The sequence below is a fragment of the Micromesistius poutassou genome (genome assembly GCF_964030765.1).
Source record: "Micromesistius poutassou genome assembly, chromosome: 9".
Lineage (NCBI taxonomy): Eukaryota > Metazoa > Chordata > Actinopteri > Gadiformes > Gadidae > Micromesistius > Micromesistius poutassou.
This window is the reverse complement of record NC_140279.1, coordinates 13,975,836-13,986,346: the sequence shown is the minus strand read 5'-3', so window position 1 is coordinate 13,986,346 and position 10,511 is coordinate 13,975,836.

Genomic DNA, 10,511 nt, shown 5'->3' with positions numbered 1-10,511 from the left:
TACTCGACAAGATGGCAAGAGCGAAGTGCACCCTGGGAGAGCGGCGATGCGTTACGTTGCGTCGGCGTTGCGCAGCTCACCGGAGGAAATGAATGATGAATCGCAGCCACCGCGCAACTACACAGAATCCCTTGGCTGGGTGAAAAGTAATATTTTTTGGAGTGCCTTGAACCTGTGTTGAATGTTAGATCATACAACAACGGGGGGAAAAACACTGACGTTTGGCATTGTCCTTCATTTATCACTCGGTCTCTAAGTCATGGCTGGGGAATTTAATTCACCACATAAGTACATTGCAGGCATATGTCAAGCCAGTATGTTCAGACAGTCTTTAACAGTCATCTACGAATATTGTTATAACGTACGACGTGCATGTCATCCTATTCACACAAGCTGGATGGATGGAATAATTAAATTATATTTAAAAAAAAAAAAAAGGTATTAAAAAAAAGATAAGCCCAATATTTATTTCAACGTCAAGTTTGTAGTTGTATTAACCAGAATCAGGAATGTTGCGAGTTATTTTCGTCGTTATCAAATGATAGTCTAAAGGCAGAATCAATCCAATATAAATAGTTGGATAAAACTCAAACTTCCGTTGACCGCAGTTCTGCTCAATGGACACTAGGGGAGCCAAATAGAACATATCCTCACCTACCAGGGTGACCACGGGCACTAGTCCTAGGGGTTATTCTAGAGCAGGAAACATCAAAGTATCTTACTGCAGCCCAATAACTGATACAATGAGTGCTCTGTTATACGGCCTATATGGAAAGACATAGACTTGCATTGTCTTGTTTAACCCTGCCCACTGTTGGTCATTGGCTCATCAGATCTTAAGCAAGACCTTTACCACACCAAACATATTTCCTAGAGGACGCATTAACATACAACCCTGTATTGAAACATAACCCATTTTGAATATCATCAACATAATACAGGCATTATCCCTGAACTTTGATTTGAACTTACAACCGCTTAAGTCATGGGCCTACTGAAACTAAAGAAACCCTTAAGTTACACAGAATCCCTGGGAAATTCACAAGCCTGTTTCTGCACTGTCACTACGATATAATGAAACCGTTTTTTCACCTTCCATAACTAATCCCCACGGTTACAACCCCCCCCCCCCCCCCCACACCCAACTCATCCTTGTCATGTGACAGTCATCGAAGAGGGCCAAGACATCAAGGTTGCGCCTACCCTGCGGTTTATTTGTCTCTCATGCCAAGAACAAAGTGTGTTCTTTTTACCCAATTACTCGGTTATTCGTTATTGCATGGAATGCTAATTAATTACTGCTGAATGTGAGACATGACTGAAACACACTGATACCTCTGGGAATGTATTAGTCTAACTGTCATTATATCACTTGACTGTTGAAATACTGGCATGTTTTTTTCCTATTCTAGATTGAAACAAAAAAGCCCTGATATTTTTGGAGGTGCATTAGAGGTGTTCTGCTGCTGTCTGGTTTTTCCATCTCCAAGAATAGCAAATATACCGTTTGCCCAATCCTAACCTGATAAATGGCCGATCAGCGATGGGCTGATGTCTCGCAGCTACAGTAGAGTGCTCACAAAGGCCTCTGCTCATCGAGAATATTAATAATACACAGTCACAAGGAGAACTGGTGACCCATGGGAAACACTTTCTTTGGCAAGCATTGAGAAACCAATTGATTTTGTCTGCTTGATCATTGGCTGCTGGTATCTTTCTATATGTTGTCTATACCAGATGAGCAAGAGCCTTGGGATGAAATGGGTGGTCATGGCATGGGCCCTGCCTTTCAACCCAGAGATACCGTGTCATTATTTCTGAAGTCTCGTTTTGATAGATTAGAAATAATGATTTTAAAACATTGGAGCAGTCAGATGACAAGAAACTATAGCTTTTTTCGCTGGCATATTTACCTTTGTTAATCTCTACCACAATACATTAGTAGAGATTGGTGCTTCTCATTAGCTACAACAGAAATAGCAGATATATTCATCTGCATGAATTATTTACTCTCCAGCTTTTATTAGCCATTGCTCCCTAAAAAAAAAGTTAATTTACGCAAAGACATGTCAGAAACGCCCCGCGTGAAGATTTATCGCGGCCCTGAACAAAACAGGGCCCTAGTCTTTGCTCAGACACGGTCCTTTAAAAATGGCGTGGGCCCTGTTTCTCCATCCATCCTTTGCCCAACTGTTTGTATAGCTGTTGATGTTTATTTGCGCTGGTCTGCTGAGCGGTGGACCTTGACTACCAGGGTGTTGCACCAGGATTGAGTCACGTCCCTGGGTCTCGGGCCCTGCTCTCCGCATACCACCGCAGCAACAGCGTGCCCGTTGTGTGCGCTCGGTATTTCCGTGTTCGGGGGTCCCTGCCAGCGGTCACTTTCGATGGCCTGTCCGGCTTCACCCTTGACCCATGGCCAGGCGAGTGAGGCGCACTGGGGCATGGTAAACAAACAGGCAGACCGAGCTCCACTGATTGCAGACTAAAAAAGGAGGTGGAAAGATGGAGAGAGTGGGTTTGGTCCACGTCTATAATTAATATGATATTAATATAATAATACAATAATGAGACAATGAAATACACTGGGAGATGATGCATGCATGCAGGAGGGCTTCCAGAGAGACATGAGTGTATATGACAATTTATTTGTTCACATGTTTCACCACGTTTTTTCAACGCTCTCTGTTCTTTGACAAGCAAAGGCAGTTCCAGATTCCAGTGACAGATAAGAGTTTCAACTAATTTCGACACCCAGGTGTGTGTGTGTGTGTGTGTGTGTGTCCACATGTGTACGTGTGAGTTTGTGTGTATGAGTAAATGTGGCATTGGTCCAAAAACAGGAAGAAACCTCAAGACATGAGTCTCAAAAAATTCTGGATTTACATAAAAGGAAATCTACCTCTTGTGTGTGTGTGTGTGTGTGTGTGTGTGTGTGTGTGTGTGTGTGTGTGTGTGTGCGTACGTGTATGCAATCACATCTATTTTTAAGGAAGTAGAATAAATAACTGTAAGATTGTCATCTTGAATAATGTTGAATCACTGTCAAAATCATGTTCTGACAGAATACTAGCAGTAAAGCGACAGTTGGTAGTTTGTTGCTGTGTTTTCTTAAGTCAGCATGAATATGAGTGTCATTTTAATTATTGAAGCATGTTAGCATGTTTAAGGAAAGTTTCTCTTCTGAGTCACTGGCCAGGTTTGCAATGTGGCTACAGTGTAGTAAAAGCTTGAGAAAAGGTCAAGACCATTAATCTGAGTGCCAGCAGGTAAGGAATACTTACTCATATTCCCCTTTCATTCAACCCATTTCAGGGTATTCAGTAGTTGTGTTGGTACATGTACATTATTGTAGACATGGCTGACTGGTCAGCAGGGTTGGACTGGAAAATAAAGAAACCAACTGCATTCATAATTAACAAGGCTTGAGGAAATTATGAGCATATAGATATACTGAGTTTGAATTGTTGGTTTGGAGAATGACGCCCAGCCAAACCCCAACTAATCCCCAAGGGCTGGTGTTCAGTGGAGGTGCTAATTGGACAATTTGTAAGATACAATAAGATCATATTTTATTGATTCCACACAGGAAATCCAGGGTTGTAATTGGGAAATCTGCAATTGTTTTAGAGTCTGAGTATCGGAGAGAAATGTATGAATCTCAATGTAGCAAATTATAATGTTTAAAAATGCTGTTTATAAAAAGCACAGTTTGACAGCAACATATCCAGGTATTTCTGCACATAAAATAAAACATTTCTATCACAAGAAAATGGTCTAGTGGTCATGAGAATGCAGCAGGTTCCTTTGCACCAATACCATTAGAAACATGCAGTGTATCCCTATATGTTAAAATCCTCTGGGGTAGCCTCTTCTAATAACCATTATTGGATTGTTATTGGGCACAAGGATGGTTAGGTCTGCCAAGCCATTTTGAGACTGCTGTCCTGTAGTATTTAACATAGGAAAATATCCAAAGTTGTGCATATGTGTGTGTGTGTGTGTGTGTGTGTGTGTGTGTGTGTGTGTGTGTGTGTGTGTGTGTGTGTGTGTGTTCATGAGTGTGTGTGTGTGTGTGTGTGTGTGTGTGTGTGTGTGTGTGTGTGTGTGTGTGTGTGTGTGTGTGTGTGTGTCTGTGTGTGTGTGTGTGTGTGTGTGTGTGTGTGTGTGTGTACATCAGCCACTGCACTAATGCAACATTACTATTCATAGTTTTCTCAGGGTCCATGGGAACGTATGATCATATTTGATCAATCAAGCATTAATTTGGTTTGATTATACCCACAACCTGTGACTGATGCAGATCACAATGTTTGTTTGTGATAACAAGGTCTATTAAGGAGACATGTCTGGCAAACCAACAACCAACCATTGCTAGTAGCTGTTGTAGTCTACTGCATGGTCAATTCAGGTTGTCATTTTGCCTGCTCTAATTATCTTGGCACGTCTAACCAGCAGCCTGTTGAGACTGGTGCAGACTTCTCCTCTGATGTATAATAACAATCAATCATGTTTGAGCACTTTTACCCTGCAGGATAATGTAAAAACCTCTAAATCCGTAATATTTAAAAGGAAATAACAAGTGAGTTGTGCATGTGTTTGAACTTCTGTTCCCACACACCCAGAACTATTTGCACCTTTATAATTGCAGTGTATATGAACACACACTTGAGAAGTCTTCAATCACGTACATGTCCCCTGTAGTGACCGTGTAGTGGTACAAAATACTGTGAGAAACGGCACCAGATCAAATATTGTGTACTGATATTATCTCCATCACCAACCATTAGGAACCTCGGTGTGGTACAGGACAATCAGTTATGCCGTACCGCGAACATCACCCAGTCTCCCGATCCTGCACAGTATCCGGCCCTTCCTCACGAGGAAAGCAGCTCAGCTCTTGGTCCAAGCGCTTGTCATCTCCCGCCTCGACTACTGCAATTCGCTCCTGGCTGGACTCCCTGCCTCCGCGCCTCCGCAATCAAACCTTTGCAGCGTATCCAGAACACTGCGGCAAGCCTTGTGTTCAACCTGGCGATATTCTCCCATGTGACCCCCCCGTTTAGTGTGACCTCCGCTGGCTCACTGTTCCCATGGTGTTCTGCTGTGGCCTAGCTTATAGGGCTTGTACATTGAGACAACACAACGCAATGACCGGCTCAATTTTGGAAGCATAGGGGCATTGGAATGCAAGTTATTATGTTAGAAGTATAGGGGAGTCGATGTTGTGAATGACACTGCCACAGCATTTCTCATGCAAACTGTAGCATAACTTTAGCCTAGGTTACAATATACGTGGATTTAGGATTCTACATTACTACAACTCTCTCTGAGTCCTGTAGTATCGCCAACAAAAACTCCCATGATGCATTCTGATGTACTGTAAAAAAAAAACACCCAAACCACCTGAATCTTGAATCCAAGCTTAAAACTGCCATTGAAACATTGGCGCATGTAACGTTATGCTCTGATTCCATATTATGGGATTCCATTCCATAATACCTTCCAATGTTTATAATAACTGCTGTACGCCTATCTTTTAATCTTCTCATCTCCATTCACATCCAGAGCTATTTCATTTCATTATTGCGCCGTCTTAAAGGGATTAGTGTGTGCCCCCTGGATCCCAGAGAGGTGGACTGGAGCCAGGAAGAGACAGGGACAGGGCTGCCGTATAGGGCGGTGGTTCAATATCAAGCCAAGATTAAAATTAGTTCATTTTTTTACTTTATCTGTATAGCTGCTAAAGTTAAAATGTACAATATATAAAATATAACTATTGTTGATATTTTTAGGGCATTTGAGATAAAAACAAAAAGTGTATGAGGCAGTTTACGTTAATATGATTAGGTATGGGCCTATGTATTAGACATTTACAAATAATTAACTCTTGAAGAGCTTCGATAAATAAATCGAGGTAGTGGTTATTTCTCCAATAAACTATATCAAAACTTCTGCTTCATGATTTATTTATTATTTATTAGGCCACTCTATCTATTTTACCTTCGCAACGACATCAATATGCCAGTATTATCTGCCCTATCAATCAGGAACCATACAACTGTTTCTGTTAACACGTTTTCCTGGCATCAATTTTTGAGGTCACCCCGCCACACTGCCCATGCTGCGCACTATCAGTGTCCAATGATCGGTGTTCCATCGTGTTCACTCAGCATACCGTGAAAGCGGACACCAGTTCACCAAGGTTCGCCTTGTAAATAAAGGAGTGTAGTTACAGCTCGTGACCACTGTGTGGCATCGGCGAGCAGTGAAGAAAATTTCAAGGTCTGAAAGCCTTTTGCTGGACATTGTGTTGTCTTTCAACAGATAGATTTAATTAAGTAATTACTAAATGGATTAATTAATTAATTAATTATTAAGATGTTCTTGATGCTCCTAAGGGTTTAAAATGCATTTTTTCCCAAAATGAACTTGGATGAACTTGAACTTTAAAGATCTTTTAAACTAAAAGTGAAGTTCATTTTTTTGATCAATTTTGAGACTGCAGTGGTTCAAATCATGGGCGGAGATGCACTGTTTTCTGGTTCAGTGATAACAATACTGCTAAAGTGTCCGGCAACAGTTTTTCAAATTTGTTACAAACATATACAGTATACTCACTGGATAAATGGTATTAGAAAAAGCATTTCCTGAGATTCAGAGCTTATTAGAAGATTATAGCCAGGCTTTTTTTCACACTGTGGCCCACTTGTTCATGGAAATATTATCTTAAAAGTGGATTTTATTTTCAGTTTTGAGAAATGGACTGTTGGTGTTATGACATGTTACAATTCCTGTGTGTGTGTGTGTGTGTGTGTGTGTGTGTGTGTGTGTGTGTGTGTGTGTGTGTGTGTGTGTGTGTGTGTGTGTGTGTGTGTGTGTGTGTGTGCGCGCGCGCGTGCGTGCGTGCGTGCGTGCGTGCGTGTGTGTGTGTGTGTGTGTGTGTGTGTGTGTGTTCACCCAGTTCACCCTCACTATTTATAAAGAGGTCCATCGTACAAGCTTCTCATTGAATCAGCATCTGGGAAAAAACAAAAGTGAACAGTGATCAGTTCATCCCTCCATGAGGCCATCAAACCTGTTGCTGGCTCATGAAGAGGGCAGTCCTTCATCATCATGCAAGCCTCGATGGAAAGCTTTCACAACATGTTTATGACCGGGGATATCTAATGAGCTCTAATTTAGACCCACAACAGGAGAGTCTCACATACCTCACTCTAAAGCCTCTCTCATTCCCAGCTGCTTAAAGACATGCCTGTGCTGATAAAGCACCCACAAATTTAATACGTTTGCCTGCCATGGTTCGGTAAATCATTGCTAAATTACACATTTATTGCATCTGATACTCATCTTGTACCAGAATGCATCGTTGTATTTTATGATGGCGACACTAGGGTCATTTCAAGGGTAGTCCAGAGAGTGGTTGTAAAGTAAAACCCTAAATATACCGTATCCTAGGGGCTTATCAATCAATCAATCTTTTTTTTTTGAGAAACACTGTTGCAGTTTCAAACACAACGGTCGCAACATAATGACAAATAATTTCACGATTAAGTATTAAACAAAGATCAAATCACTATTACTACCGTAAACATTTGTATGCTTCTATAGGCTACTTCTGAAATGAAGTAATTTCTACGTACAAGCCCTATTCATTTTGGGGAATTAGAACTTCATTCAGTCAGTAGGCCTACCTTAGCCACACTATCGCCTGCGCTGTGCCTACTTACGATAAAGCGACCTGGAAAGCAATCGCCTCCGCTTCTAGGCCGAGTGCTTATTTGTGAGGCTTTGCAGAGGGGCGACGGGAAGCAGAGCAGGTCAACCATCTTGCCTGAACCCTGGCGTACGTGTTGAGGTGTCGCGAACTAGTGCACTTCATGCAGTGGCCAGTGTCTAGTGTGTCTGGTGATGTCTTACACTGCCACCAGGGGGCAGCATTCTCAAATCACATCCTGCACAAATGGGAACGATACCCTGCCTCGCCATTAATTAGAAACATTCACCTCTGCAGACAGAGCAGGAGATGGACGTTCAACACTGAGGGTGGAATGATATGGGTGGAATGTGTCAGCTTCCGTGCGCACAGACGCCGCGACAGCCATAACACCACTCTTGTGCTTTTATTATGTCATTAATGAAGTGAATGAAAGTGAATAATTACAATATCAAATCAGTATGAGGTCTCCGTGGAAACAAGCAGCTGCATCGTGGGATGTTTCTGGCTTCCGATAGATTGAAGTGGCACTTCTTATAATCCCCCTACCCACCACTGGAGAAGGAAGCGAAGCTTTCTCTATACATTGTGGTGCATTATGTTGGGAATTTTACCGTTACTCTTATGCCAATAAGTTAAATGAAGGCGGTGTGCGTGTGTGTGCGTGTGTGTGTGTGTGTGTGTGTGTGTGTGTGTGTGTGTGTGTGTGTGTGTGTGTGCGTGCGTGCGTGCGTGCGTGCGTGCGTGCGTGTGTGCGTGTGTGCGTGTGTGTGTGTGTGTGTGTGTGTGTGTGTGTGTGTGTGTGTGTGTGAGAAAATAAAACGTAAATAGTAATTACAGCAGTTAGTGCGTATTTGTGTATGCGAAATAGAGATGCATATGCATTTTGCAAAGCGATGGCTCTCTGCGTGTGTGTATGTGACTGCGTGTGTCGTTTTTATGGGAATGCTCATTTGCATGGATCCTCTGTGTGCACTGTGCATCACTAAGATATAAGGCCGAGTATGTGGATTGTGTCCATGTATTTAGCATCTGTGTATTTGCCTGTGGTATTCCATGTAATACAATCCCAACTGGGCTGAATGGTGGTGTTGATTCATTCCACAAATGGGGGGAGTATGCCAATGGGAGGCAATGAACAGACCCATTGTATGGCTCTGCGTGTATTGCATGTAGTGTCATTCCACTTTCTAATAGATAGAATATCTTTTGAACAGCCATGTCGAACTTTACAACGGGGGGAAAGGTTGCAGGGGTCAGGCACGCCAATTGTTTCAAATATTATCCAAAGTAGTTCTCAAACAGAGATTAAGTACATTACAATATTATTTCACCCACTCCCATGCAAATGGCAATCAACGTGTGTAACTGCGTCATAGCACAAATCAGAACTACTGATTTTAAATATAATACCGGAACCTCATATTATTTGTCTCATATGTCGATAACGTTTTATCTCTTAAAGACTGACTGAATCTTTCTGAGTGTGCAATATGTGAGTTCACTAGCCTTTGGCCCCTAAATCAATGTGTGTCTCTAGAGGAGTGTATTGATAAAGGGGGTACACAATTGTAAAAATGATTCCTCCTTAATGCAATTCATTAAATCAGAATATCTCCTGTACAAAAATGAAGTAGTAAATCTACTAAAATACATGTTTGGTAATGTGTATTTTCTTAGCACAACCTATTAAATGTTAATATGTTCACAGAATATGCACGCAATATGCATATGCAGGATTTATTTTCATTGTATTCCTTCCCCAATAATGTTTGTGCGGGTGGAAGGGGTACTTTACTAAAAATAAATATTGGATGGAATTGTGTGAGCACACAATTCCTAGGCGGGTGGGTTCTCACGACTAGTGTGGCCAAATGTTTTTATTGATGTTTCGCTAACACAATGAGGTTTCCATTTGCTCAATTCATCCCTTGAGGGGGAACTTATTAGACATGGCATCATAGGATGTACTGATACCTGTGATGCCATTTCCATTAAGGCTTACGTGGTGGAGCGGAGGCCTACTCCATGACCTGGACACAAGCAGCTCAGGCTGGCCAGCTGGTTACTATCACCAGCAAACACATCGTTTCTGAATTGTAATGCTGAAGGCCGGCTTTAAGGAGGTTGAAGTAGTCAAACCTGGTTTTACAACCTGTTTTGATGTTATCAGTTATGGTACAAAGGAGACTTGAGTGGGGTAATCTAGAATTGAGAATAGACACAGAGTACATAGAGAATTACAATGATGCTCCCCTCTCTCCCTCCGTCTCTCTCTGTATTTCTGTCTCTCATAGGCTCATACACACATAGAAAGACAATGATTTGTCCACATCATGTAAGCCCAATGAAGAAAGACTGTCTATTAAGAATTCCTATCAGAACGGATGCTGATGCTTCCGCATGTTGACAGGAGCTGGAGTCACAGGAGGGCGGAATCAACAAGAGAGGCGCAGGACCACTCATGTGATCTGCATGAAGCAGTGTTCTGTGTGTGTTTGGATAGCCCTGTAGCCTGGAGGGGGACAGGGGACTTGTGTTCTACATGTTCTTTCATAAAATGTCCTAAAAGTATCACTGTGTAACATTTAGTGATTCTAATAGCTTGTGGTACATTGTTATATAAAGATAATAGGGTATTTCAAAGTAAAAGTACCCCCCCCCCCCCCCCCCCCCTCATGGCCTTCGAATGTATGGAAAACATGAATTATAAATGATAGATCTAGATCTAGAATCACCTAGATCCTAGCCTTCAACTGCAGAGCCATGTTACCGTTTATCGTATCTCGATTCG